Here is a 14,639-nt window from a genome sequence, read left to right as displayed (position 1 = left end):
AACTGAATGGAGTGAAGGACTTGATAATATTGGGTTTTTGCTTAAGGAAACACTTTGCCTGGCTTGGTGCTCTATCTAGACCACTCTCTACAACAATGAAACTCTTTCTCTTTCCTATCATTTGGTAGATTCACTGGAGTTCCTCTGGAACTTTCCTGTGCATTTGCAATATGACAATTGTATACAAGAGTCACTTTCTCCTTTTGACTTATCTTTCGTGGGTTCTTTAAATAGTGAGACATGAAAGTCTTCCCCTTTTACTTGAAAATGTGTGCACCCTTACAGAGTTATTAATTGCCCTCATTTCAGTGTTGTGGTGCCTTAAGAAATAAGGTAGTCTGAGGGGATGAAGAACCCGTATGTCCACACAGTATGTATTTGGATCACTGTCTTATATACAATATAATAACATCTGTAATACTAACAAGATTTCCACTATTGTCATATAATGTGTGTGCGTGTGTGTGTGTGTGTGTGTGTGTGTGTGTGTTGTGTGTGTGTGTGTGTGTATGTGTAGTTGTACTCATCATTATATGTGTATATGAAAGACAGATCAATACTAAGTGTCTTTCTCCAAAGCTTTTCGCCTTATTTTTTGAGTAGTAGTAGTAGTGTGTTTGACACAGTAGTGGTCATTCTTTAGCACAGTCACTAAAACCAAAAGAGTACCCAAACCATTTTTGATGTCTCTAACCATAGACTAGAACCCATTAACAAAGCAGAAAAAAATATGAGGAAGCCTTATGTTGAAGAGTGTTGACTAAATTCTCAGGTATTATTTCTAGAAGAAACTGAATCATTTAAGACATTTAGTTTCACAACCTCCCTGTCTATAAGGTCTCTAATAATTTACTTTGAAAATGACTTGATAGTGTTAAAGAAAACACACTCGACTATCTGTCCGCAAAGAGCAACAGAAAGAAGAAAGAAAGTGATAGATAATTGTAAGGTGGAACAAGCTCATCCAACAAAAAGAAGGCACAACCAATTCTTCAAGCCAGTCTAATTTCCCAGCTGGTGACAGTTTGGGGAAATTTGAACATCATCTGGGTGGGGAGACCTAGCTAGCGCATATGAGTCACTGAGGTGGGCCTAGACAAGGAAACAACATAACACCTATCTCTTGGACATACCGTTTTCTAGTGAGAAATTCATTACTCCAAATTATACATTTTGATTAGAATTTTTGATGAACCCCTTTCTCTCAACTATGTGAAAGGCCAAAGCAAAAAGCTAAAAGGTCAAGCTTCTGGTTTTGGGCTCATATATATCTTCTTTCAGAGTCTATTCTAGAATGTCTATCAGCAGTTCCTCGTCCAGCAGTAAAATGCCATGTGTCCTCTCACAAGTCTTGTTCCAGAGGACAAACACCTCATGCTCTCCCACAAGTCTGTTCACACCCCACACTTGGAATCAAAACAAAACAAAAATGTTTACACCCACTACAAGTTATTCTCCATGTCCGCTGCTCAGCTCTCTTCCTCACTTAATTTATCCCATTTGTTCCTGAGGTTGAATTGCCACAGTTCTTTTATTCTATGTATTTATTTCTTAGATTTCTTTTGTTTTTTATAAGATACACTCTTAATTTTATAAGAAAGAATGAGTAGGAAAAATTTCATAATGTTATTTCTGAAAGTTGCTTAATATTTAGTTGCATATGGAATTCAAGTTTTGACCTTATGTTTCCTCAGCAAGGATAGTGATCATTTTTAGCAACTAGTTGCTAATATGTTCAATATAATTATCATATTAATTATTATAATTCTCATAGGGTAAGTAGGCAATAGCAATATTAGTTATCAAGATATATTATAATAATTGTAGGAGTAAAATTTTACTGGGTATGTGGAAAATATGTCATGATAGAAAATTTATATTCCCCAGTTTTTCTTCTAGTGATGATTTTTCAGTTGGAGAGAGAGAGAGGGAGAGAGAGAGAGAGAGAGGGAGAGAGAGAGAGAGAGAGAGAGAGAGAGAGAGAGAGAGAGAGGAAGAGGAGGAGGAGAAGTAACAGGCTTTTGAACATATAATCATATACAATGATACATAATTCAGTCTATTCTCTAGCTACAAGCAGGTCTTCACTAAATATTCTGCATGACTAGGGATTTAGCAAGAGAAGAATCAATAAATTACTTTATATGTACATGTATGTAAGCATATGAGTACACATATTTGACACTGGTAATTGGCTTTCACATTTGAGAACCAAGAAAGAGGCCTTTGAAATTATGTCCCCATAGGCAAGAGCATAACCAGGCACCAGAAACCCAAAAAAATGCCTGCAACTCATGTTTGGTATTCTGACCTAAGTGAAAAGGGTTGCCTGAAGAAATCTTTACCCCAAATTTAAATACACTTCTAACATAGGGAATCACAAAATGAGAAAATGAAAACAGGGCAAAACAACTACAGGTATAGACAGTGGCTCATACTACAGAAGTAAACTAGTGGATCTTTAACAGTATAGGTCAACTGCGCCATGTCTCTTCCTACCTCTGCACCTGTTGTCCTTCCTCCTTCTCTTCTCTCTCTCTCTCTCTCTCTCTCTCTCTCTCTCTCTCTCTCTCTCTCTCTCTCTCTGTGTGTGTGTGTGTGTGTGTGTATGTGTGTGGTGTGAAACTTTCTATCTTTCTTTTTAGGACAAAAACTCCCATTGAACATGGATTTTGTAGACTTGGCTATGTGGCAAATGAACTCTAGGAATGCGCTTGAATTCTACCCCTTCCTCCCAGAACTGAGCTTAGAGACACATAATGCCAGGTGAGTTTTTTTTCGTAGCTGGGTATTGAAAATCTGAACTCATACAGCTGGGCATTATGCATGCCTTTAATCCCAGCACTTGGGAGGCAGAAGCAGGCAGGTCTCTATGATGATGGAGGCCAGCCTGGTCTACAAAGTGAGTTACACAGGAAGACTCTGTCTTGAAAAACCCTGAACTCAGATCCTCATGCTTGCACGACTGAGCCATCTTCCCAGACTCTGTCCCTGCTCCTTTCAAGCTTTGCAAAAGTCATCCTAAAACCTGTAATGGTGAGAAACACACAGAAGAAAATTCTTGGAAATTTAGTTCAAGTTGGTTAAGTGACCCATCATCTTACTACTCCTCAAATTGTAAAAAAACTGGTTTTTATTCTGAAACTTTATTTACCCAGACTAGGGAAAAGAAAATATTGAGCAATTCAGGAATTATAGGTCAAGAGGAATACAATAATCTCGCCATATGTCTAATATACTGAGATAAGATGAATTTCATAGTAATTAAGAGTTAATATTTTGGTATGGATTTATTTAATACCAGCTGCTTAAATGTGCTTCAATGAGAATAATATGCTGTTGATTAATTCTAGCTTTATATTAATGACTTATGAATCAGGTTCATTAAGCAAAGGTATGATGTCAATATGCACAAAGTTTATCTCTTTGCTATTCACTCTAGCCAATATGTTAGTGGATCCACACTATTGTCAGATAATTTAAGTCACTTAAATTATCATCTGTTTAGTTAAGATACAAGTTGTGGTTCCTCTGGCCCTAACACCAGGATAAGCCATAAGCCTTTATGAAAGCATTAGTAATCAGACTCCCAGCTGGGGCTCATCAACGCAATCAAAGTACATGAAAGCTGGAAGCAGTGGTTGGAACATCTCTGGAGTCATCCTGGCACTGCCCAGGCAGCCAAGTCCCTCACAGGGCGCTCCAAGTGCATAACTCAAAAGGAAAGTGAAGCAGGATTCAGCTGATCTCCAAGAGCACAGCATGGTGTGTGGAAGTGCAGCCCACAGCCCATCTACCTTAAACTGTCAGCCAAGTTCTTATTAAAACAAAGGACCTGACAAAGACATGCCAAAATGGTGCACTTCAATAATGAAATGGGACTGATGGTTTATTTAATTTACACATCTACTTATCTGGAAGCTTTTGTTGAGAGGCAAACATGTCTGAATGTTAATCACTTTTTACTGGAAATCTGCCAGCCAAAGTGCACTTACTCTAAAGACTAAAATGTTCTTATTTTGTAGAGATTGAGTTGATAGCAAAGTGCTGCTGAAATGATGAGGGAAAACCACTGTGCTTCATCTGCTTAGTCAATTTTGTCTCCAGAAAATATGTCCTGGGTTCTGGGTTCACAGAACGTTCAGACAGAGATTCTAGAACCAAAATTTCTGTCCTCATTATGTCCCTACTCAGGGCAATTTTCTTCTTTACTTACAGAAGACCATAGCGCCTACAGGAGAATAAAAAGGAACCCCTTCCTTTCTTTCCTTTATGAGTGATGCATCGTTCATCATTCTCTGTTCTGTACTCTCTTTCTCTCTGCTCACTTTTTGCCTTCCAGTGGATCATCTTCAAGCTATCAGGCAAATGTCCCAACAACTATAAGACATTTCACTATTTTCTATGCCAAAATTATGAATGCACGAAGCTATGTTTTTTCAATGGTTCTTTTATTCCTCTAGGACGTGAGAAGATTAAAGCACATGATTCATTTTTCTTATGACGAGAATATAGATTTTTCCCTCTTTCTTTCTCTTTACCTAAAATATTACATTTTTCATAAAATCTGAAGTAATTTTCTCTGGCAAATTTGAGCTATTCTATGGACTTAGTCACATGTTCCTAGAGATGTAGCTTAGTTTCAGAGACATAATCAATCCTGGTGACCAGATTTGCCCTGTGATCAGGGTTCTATTTCCCTATATTAGCTATTCCTGGAGCATTTGAAATTTTATTTTCAATTCATTATTTGTTATGCTCTCTGCCAAGAGATTTAGAAACTGTTAGTTTATTTCAACTTTAGACACATGAGAAAGTACTTAATCTTGTCATTCTATTTTACAATTGAACAAGGCTTGGATGGGATAAATAAATTACCCATAATGCAAGTTGACTGAGGTGGTGACATTTTTGTCACTGAGAATCAATTTACCTCAACTCTGATAATGGATCCCAATTTTTAGGCCAATTTGCAAATTCTATTCTATAAGCCCATGGTTTTCCTGGCTGAAATATAATTTGAGAGATTATGGAAAGCCATTTCCATCCAAAGAAATAAAGTCATGACACAAAACAGAGACCATGCCAAAACACGGAGGGAAATTAAGTCCTCAGAATATTTAATCTTTGAATTCAGTTCCGCTTGAGTCCTGGCTCTCCTGGATGATTTAAAACTTAATGAACAAAGAAATTCCCTCTTCTTGTTTAAATTAGCTTACGTAGTGCTTTCATTAGTAGCAGTACAGTAGTGGAGTCTGGCCTTGAACCCAGCTCTTCATGACTTTCAAAGTTGATGTGGCATAAATCACATACTGAATTGCCACTCAATGGCCATTGTAATAGTTTTTCAAATGTGCCCTCCTCCATATCCTGACTTACAAGTAAATATATTCTGTAATTTCCTTCCTCTATTTATAATGAGAAAATCATCTTGTATTAATCCAAATGTGTCTGGTGTAACAATTTACTAAGGAGGAGCAAAGGCTGTAGGGCTTTTCAAAGCCTTAGCCCATATTATGAATGAGCTGTTCATTACAAATGCCATTATGAATTTTCTGCAGGGATATTTCACTTGAAAGTGTTCAGTAAGAAAACATTTCAGTGTGTTTCTCTTTTGCAAAAACAGTCCTCTGATATGTGACTTTTTATGCCCCAGGTCAAGCTACACAAATATTTTTTAATGGGAGCCACACACGTGGCCCTATTTGTTTCACTTTTCCCAGCTCCATTTCAATATATCCTGGCGATGGGTTGAATGACTGCTTTCCTGCCTCCCTAACTAAAAAGGAAATCACTTCACCTGATTCAGATGCCTTGGACCTGACCACACATTTAATCTGTCTGAATGAATTAGAATCAGAAGAAAAATGGCTGTTCTCAGACAAGCAGCCCTTAGCGGGGCCGATGAAAGATTTCTTTTTTCATTTAACACATGGAGAATCTGCTGGTCCTTCTGCTGCCTGAAAAGAACATGTGTTGACTTTTTGAGTTATACTCACACTCACTAGCTCTGAAATGAATAAATCTCCTGAGATTGCTTGTCAAGCGGCCCTTTTAAGATACACGTTCCTCAATGCCCCTGGCGCATAAAATCTCACAGGCAAACGTTGTGCTGTCTGCACTACACCTAGGTTGGAGGCAGTCCTGGATCGTTTCAGCATATTGCCTCTCTGACGGTACAGCCAGCACTTAGTGAACAATGTGTAGATAACGAAACAGTTCTGTCTCAAAGACAGCAGCAAAAAGCAACTGCTGCAGAAACTCAAAAGTCTCCCGAAACAGAGCTGCCTGATGGAGCCGAGCTGATGTTGCAACAGGTTCTGATTTCATTTAAGTTCCTCATTTTTCAGGCTCACAAATGTTCCCCACTGCTGCTCTGAGCACTGCTCCTGCCTCCATGGATGGGAAAGGGAAACGTTACGTGCTATGTATTAAACAGTCCATTTCCAACACCCGCTTTCTATTTAACCACTATGGGGGATGAACATTGGGAGAGGGTGGAGGAAAGCTACAGAAGCTGAAGAATTGGGAGGAGAGCAGGAGACCCAAGGTCCAATGGGCATTTAACTGGCTGGAGGGCTATGCTTCCACTTTACAATTTTACCTAAAGGGGAAAAAATTGGCACTCATCCATTGGCCCATTTATTGAATACCTGCAAATAGCAATCACCATTGATGACAGTTCTATGGTGACTACTCAAGGAGGTAAAATATGAAGAAAAGTAACAACCAGAAAATGTGGTCCCTAGCCTTAAGGAAATAATAGTGAAGTATAAAACTGAAACATGATTTTTTTTGAAAGCCAATGGGTCAGTAAATCCCAAATGGAGTTAAAGTGGAGTTTTCATTGTTTGCCTTTACTTAAACTCCATCACACACACACACACACACACACACACACACACCACACACACACATACACACACACACATGAATGCACACACACACACACACACACACACACACACATGCACACGTGAGTGCACACACGTGCATGCTCATGCAAACACACATATGCACTCCCACCCACTGGTACTTTCTGGGCAGGTGATGCTTTAGATTTCTATTTGCTGCTCTACCTGCTTAGTCAAAGGTCACCTCCTTCAGAAAGCTTTTCTTGGCATGCTGTTCCCTAATGACTGTATTAACTTTGAAGGTGAACATCTTCACCTTTTTTCAGCAAGGTCTTTAATATTCGAGAAATACACATCTTCATTGCATAAATTTGTTACAGAGACACTGAACCATAAAAATTCAATTAGGATTGAGCACCCAGAGTGAAGATATTTTTATTAATTAATTAATTAGTTAATTAATTAACATATTATGCATGTACACGCATGCACATGAGTGGTAATGCACATGTGGAAGTCAGGACACAATTTACAGTGGTTGACTATCTCCTCTCAACATGTGAGTCTTGGAGAGCAAACTCAGATTGCCAGGCCTGGCAGCAGGTACCTTTACCTAATGGCTTAGATTGAAGGCGTGATAGCTGAAGCAGGCAGGTGCCGTACTCAGGAAGCAGAGAGTGAGCAGAAAGTGGTGTCAGACTATAAAGTGATTAAGTGTGTGTGTGTGTGTGTGTGTGTGTGTGTGTGTGTGTGTGTGTGTGTGACAGAGAGAGAGAGAGAGAGAGAGAGAGAGAGAGAGAGAGAGAGAGAGAGAGAGAGAGAAAGAATCTCAGAGCTCACCAGAGGACACTCCAGACCATCCTCAAGTTTGCATTAGTCTTCTTACCTATTCTCCAAAGTACAGGGATTATAAGGAGGAGTCACCTTGACAGGGTCATTTCAAATAAACTGAATAAACTGACTGCTTAAACAGTTTCAAACTGTGAAAGCAAATGAAAGAAAACTGGCAATGGAAACTCATGCTCATAAGATAAGTGCTAATTTAGTTCAATTGTTCTCCAATTCACTTAGACCTCGCTCTCTTCTGCTTTGAATTACTGCATGCTTTGGTTAATCCTATCTAGAAAACCAAATCTGGTTTGAAAGCTAAGTTCTGGCTATTGTGAATAGAGCTGCTATGAACCTAGTTGAGCAAATGTCCTTGCTGTATATTGTAGATCTTTCAGGATTATGTGCCCAGGAGTAGTATAGATGGGTCTTGAGGTAGCACTATTCCCATATTTATCACCCTGCACAAAATTAAGACTAATTGGATTAAAGACCTCAACATAAATCCAGACACATTAAGTCTATTAGAAGAGAAAATGGGGATCAGGTTGAACTCATTGGCACAGGAGACAACTTCCTGAGCAGAACACCAATAGCTAAGTTCTGAGGTCAACAATTAATAAATGAGACCCCATGAAACCAAGAAGCTTCTGTAAGGCCAAGGACAGTGTAACAGAACAAAAGGACAGCCTACAGACTAGGAAAAGATCTTCACCAACATGACATCCAATAAAGGGCTAGTATCCAAAATATATAAAGAACTCAAGAAATTAAACACCAACAAAACAAATAACCAATTAAAAATGGGGTACAGGGCTAAAGAGAGAATTCTCAACAGAGTAATGTAGAATGGCTGAGAAACACTTAAAGAAATGTTCAGTGTTCTTAGTCATCAGAGAACTGCACATCAAAATGACTCTGAGATTCCATCTTACATCCTAGTCATAATAACTAAGACCAAAAACTCAAGTGACAACACATGCTGCTAAGGATATGGAGAAAGGGGAAAACTCCTTCATTGCTGGTGGAAGTGCAAACTTGCACAGCCTTCTTCCTTTCCTCCTTCCTTCCTTCCTTCCTTCCTTCCTTCCTTCCTTCCTTTCTTTCTTTCTTCCTTCATATTTTGTTGTTGTTGTTAACTTCTAACTTTTGTGTTTGGTTCTTTTTCAGGGCTAGAATTCCTTACTGAATATTCTCTCAGTGTTTTTGTTTTTCCCTTTCAAATTCCTGATCATTTTATGGACTTTGGTAATTTTCTTACTTAGGTTTACATTGATTTATTGATTTCCTTATTTAACTGTTTATTTGAGTTATCTTTGTTGTGATTTTTAAGTAGTATTCTGAAGATATTTGCTGCATTTCATCTGTCTCATTATCTTTATTTCCAGCACTGAGAAGCTGTGGGTCCGTGAAGGTGGCGTAATGGATCACCGGATCACTCTTTTTTTTTTTTTTTTTTACATCTTTTGCTGTGTTATGCACATACCTTGGCATAGAGATGTCCTCTAGTTTTAACCTTTCTCCTTTCACTTTCTAAATATTTTAATTAAATCTTCCAGGTTAGCTGTACCTGGATTTATGTTCCCTATTTCACTTAGGGGGAAGCCAACTGAAGTAACAAAAGCAATTATACGGAAGTAATTCTGCAGAAGATGATGCATAGGCCACTTTAATCTCCAGTTCAGTTCTGAGATAGCGGCATCAGGGGAAATGCAGTTTATAGAGGTAAGGCACCAACAATTACATAGTGAAATGTGTAGGAATACGCAGATGCTATGAATGGAATGGGAATTATATGGATTAGAAGTGAGAGAGTAGAGAAAAATATAGCTTAGATTTAGAGGAAAGTACCCATGGAAGCTCATTCAGATGAGATGCAAGCTGAAACAAAATATGTGAGAAATTAAAGTGCAGGATAATAAGTAATAATGATTACATGATTTTTAACTGTTAATCAATTCCTCCAGCTTGATTGCATAATTTTTTTTAAAGAACCAAAATGAAATACAAGCTACTTAACTTCATTTGGAACTTCTTGGCAGGGATGCATGTGGTTTCTGCTTTCCCTAGATTATCTTTTGTGCTAATCGCGGCAGCGGCAGGTGGGATGGGCCTTGTTATTATCAGAAATTCTTAAAAGGTAAGTCACTATGTCCTTCCTACTGAGAATGCTTTCTGCTTGGAAACTCCATTTTCTGCTTGAATTTCCTGATTTGAGAGCCTCTGTCTGCCTGTTACAATGTCATCTTTGGAGAATGGAGGATGCCCTTTCCTCTTATGGTGCTCTCTGTGACTGAGACTCTAAGTGGGTTGGGAAAATATACCAGTATTAACTCTTATCCCTGGAAGGGATCTTCCTAGCTACAGCCATCAGGAGACTGTACCTCTAGCAGTGTGCTTCTTTACTAAGGTGTGGCTCATCCAGGCAGTGACCTCTAGGGAAATAAACTGTGGGGTGTCAGTAGATAATCTCAGCTTCAGGCTCCTGCTTCATACATCTACCTGCCTCCACAGCCTCTGATGCCCCAGTCTTCTTATTCTGCATGATTGATCCAGCCCTTGTGTCTCTATAGCCCAGGGTCCTTCTTTTCCTTAATGCTGTTAACACACACACACACACACACACACACACACACACACACACACACACACACCACCACCACCACTACCACCACTACCACCACCAACAACAACAACAACTCTCATCTTAAAGTGTATAACATATAAGATAGTTTATTCTGGAATTAAATATGAGTAACCATAGCCACAGATTCAGACTTTGGTACCTCCAACTTCTATGTTCCAATGTTTTAACATTCAAGACTTTTAGCCACAGAGCAAAGAAAATCATAAATCAGGCACTTATCAAATACATTGTTGGAATGATCAAATGGGCTGGTTATAGGAGAGTGGAAAAATATAAACTATAGGCTTCAGATGGTATGTGATGGCACTGTTATCCTTTTGGTTGGCAGAAACTAGAGGGTTGTTTGTAAATTCCCACAGATTTGCTGAACAGTCACAATGTTAGTTCACATACACAATAAATGGGTAATTAAGGGAGTCAAAGATGGCCCAAGATTATTTTGTCTTGACTTACAGCATTCCAACTTCTCCACATCATTGAAGTTCTAGTCAGTCAATCAGCCTTTGTAGTCACAGCTTCTTTCCAGAAAGTCTTACTCACAGTAATGTTGGGTACATGTGTTCAGGATGCTGCAGCAGCTGCTGTTGCTGCTGCTGCTGCTGCTGCCACTGCCGCTGCTGCTTCTGCCTAAGCTGCTGGAGGAAAATGCAGCAGCTTGAGGCATCTTGGCTTCTTCTTTATGGAGAAGCCCACATTTACTGCTTGCTTCTTCAGCCCTTTCTCTTGCAGGGCTAACACTCTTTATTTTGACTTTCACTTTCCATGACTTGACAGTGAAGAGGCTTCTAGTCTGCCACCTTCCCTGGAGCCTGATTTCATCTTCCTACAGTTGACATGTGTCAACTAACATATGCTTCTGATATGTCAGAACAGTAAGTGATAAAACTGAGTGCAGAGTAAACAGAGACCTGAGGGGTATTTCGCTTCAGGTTGACTTCAGAGTTTGTATTTCTGAAGGATATTTTTAAGGGTAAAGTATCTTATTTTTGTGCCTCTTTGTACAATGTTTTTCATTCTTTATTTTCTCCTTTATTAATTTATTCTTGTTACATCTCAATGGTTATCCCATCCCTTGTATCCTCGCATTCTTCCCTCCCTCCCATTTTCCCCTTACTCCCCTCCCCTATGACTGTTCCTGAGGGGGATTACCTCCCCCTGTATATGTTCATAGGGTATCATTCTTAAAAGAGAAGCAGATACTTTTTAAAATTTATGAACCATATTATAAAAAGAGTTCCCACTTTACTTGTAAAATATGTAGCATATTGCATAAGAAAATTACATATTATGTACACGCAGCTCCAGGATTTAAGTTTTAAGTTCGTGAGAACCACAATAATTCTACATAAATCTAATTGAGAAAGGTCTATTCCTTTGTATAAGGCATAAGGGATTTTGTAGTAAACAGACGGCTAATAGTCGGAGAGTTTCACAATCTGCTTCATGTCTGACCCTTATAGTTTGAGATTGGACTATCAGATTATTTTTGAGAGTCCAGGCCAGTTGAGGCTGTGTTCTGCTATGCCCCAACCTGCCTGCCTCAGACTTATCAGAACCATAGCAGTTGAGACACAATAATGCTCACAAACTATTAGGTTTGCTACTTCTAGGTAGAGATGGTGGAGACCATGGTAAAATGAAAATGGATATAGGCCACTCATTCCTTTTAACAAGAACTGAAAAAAAATCCTTGAAATCCTGTTATTCTCTTGAAAGGTTTAGTTCATGAAAAGTCATAAAGTCACTGTGAGACCTGTTCTCAGGATTATGAGCTGCTGCAGAACAAAAAGTGAAAACTCAAAATGCAGATCTTTCCCTAATGTAGTTCCTCAGAACTCTACTTTCTCTCCTATGAATACACTTGCTCACTACTGCTCTGCAGCAGACAGAAAACACATTTATAAATGTTAAGATTTATCCCATTTCATACCCATTTCACAAAATTTATATTTGAATCATTACTAATGTAATTTTTTTTCTACTGTTCTCTCCCAGGAGATTGAGTTGCAGCATTATGGAGAAAACACTGATTGCTAGGAATTTACATTTTTTAAAAGCCAAAGTATGACTTTTTAATGTTATAATAATGATGAAATGTTCTATACAAAAATAACACAGCACTAAAATCTCATGGCTGTTCAGAGTTAACAAAGGCTGTGTCTTTCAATGGCCTGAACATTCAGCCAAAAAGTGAATTTTATTAAGATTTGAGCTAACTCCTGTTTTATTTGGTCATTTTCCAATATCCTTATAGCTCCATACAGTGATTTAATATTAGTAATTATATAGAGAGATTACTTGTGTGAGTATGCACAATGAAGGATATTCTTAAGATATTAAGATAATGGCTTTTACCTCACAAAACAGTTGATTTGAGCTATTATATTGGTTAACTTACTCAAAACCAGACTATAAAATGCAAGAATGTCTAAAGCAGCACTTTTTTCTTTCAGAAATATTTTTTTTGAGAAATGCAAAGTGGCAAAATATTTTCTCCTGTTTCTTTCACTCATTTAAAAATGGACACGGGTCAAAGAGCTGAGGATCAGTGACTGAGCCTGAGCACTCAGCTGCAGAGAGGTTGCTTCTGTGCACCGGCTCCCATCAAAGGCTCATAAAAGCATGGTGGAAAGAGAGGGCAGAATGGAGAGAAATAGCAGAGGAATTCTTTTACACCCAGCAGGATTGATGTAAAGATTAACTCACAGCACACACGTGTGCCTGCATAGGGAGAGCACAGGAAAACATTATCAGATAACCAATGGATGGTTGTTATCTGGATTTGTCTCTGGGAACAAAATATTTTCCATCTCTCAAGAACCTTGAGATGCTTGAAGTTCTTTGGATAAAGGTAGGGCTTATTGAGATTTTCTTTTCCTGTCCACATCAGCATGCCTACTTGTACTGTCATTATTCAGGTTTTGAGGTATCAGAGTAGGGAAGAATTAGAGGTACCACAAGAAACATCATAAAAACAAAACATCCACGGCCGAAGTTCAGATGAGAAATGACAGTAAGGACAAGTGTGATGGCGACACATATAGGAAGGCAGAGAGATGCGTGGTGTAGTTCACACACAGACTTGTAAAAACTAGAATCACTAAAATGTTAGCCCCCGGTATGTAGTTATAAGTAAGAGATTAAAACAAACTGAAAGGAAACAGAGGTTCGGAATGTATCAGTATCTACATATATGAACCCATGTATGCGTCTATCTATACACACATAAATATATTGATTTCATTTGCACAAAGTAAATTTTGCCCTCATGGAGGCATGAAAAACAAGGATCTCCCTGTAAGTCAAGCTCTCAGATGAGGAACAGCTGTTATATAAGCTGAATTTATAATGTTTCAAAAACTTCAACATATATTTTTATCTCATTTAATTACAGTTTTGAAAATAAAACCATCATCAACTCCAAAAAAATAAAAATAAAAAAATAAAAATTTGTTTAATTTTTTTCCATAGATTTTTATATTTATTATTATATTGTTCTTTTTAAAAAAATATTCATATTACATCTCAATTGTTATCCCATCCCTTGTATCCTCCTATTCTTCCCTCCCTCCCATTTTTCCCTTACTCCCCTCCCCTATGACTGTGACTGAGGGGGACCTCCTCCCCCTGTATATGCTCATAGGTTATTAGGTCTCTTCTTGGTGGCCTGCTATCCTTCCTCTGAGAACTCAAACACAATGGATATACAAGAAAATGACCTCAAATCCTTAGTAATGAGGATGATAATGGAGGGTTAGTTTATTTTTTACAAATAATATTTTACAAATAAAAAAGTTTTTATAAATTATATTTTACAAAATAATTACTCTTTACAAATAATTATTTACAAATAAAATTTTTTAATTTTTTTCAGTGAAAAACTTACATCTCCATTTATTAATTACTTTAGTCCCATAATCTGACATGTTATGTTTACTCTCAGGATTAACCAGGAAGTTCTATTAATATATCCAGAGAGTTTGGGGCTTTTTTCTTTTAGCCAATAAATTAAAATTTATATTTTAGATAATGTTGTTTCTACCTATTTGTTTTAGGTATCTGAAACTATGAAATATTTTAAAAATTACCTAGTTAATTATTAATAATTTGACATAATTTTCTAAGTAAAATTGATATTTTATAGATCTAATAGCATCTTTGCTTTTGGAAAAAATATAATGTAGGGAAAATCTAAAAATTGTATCAATTAACCTAATACATTTGGATTTTAAATAGTGACAGAAAACAGAGACATATATGATCTAATGCACATGTATAGAAGGCAGGGTGCAAAAGCTAAGACGTACCTG

This window comes from Acomys minous (assembly GCF_964271855.1).
Source record: "Acomys minous genome assembly, chromosome: 4".
NCBI classification, from domain to species: Eukaryota; Metazoa; Chordata; class Mammalia; order Rodentia; family Muridae; genus Acomys; species Acomys minous.
This window is presented reverse-complemented; position numbering follows the sequence as displayed.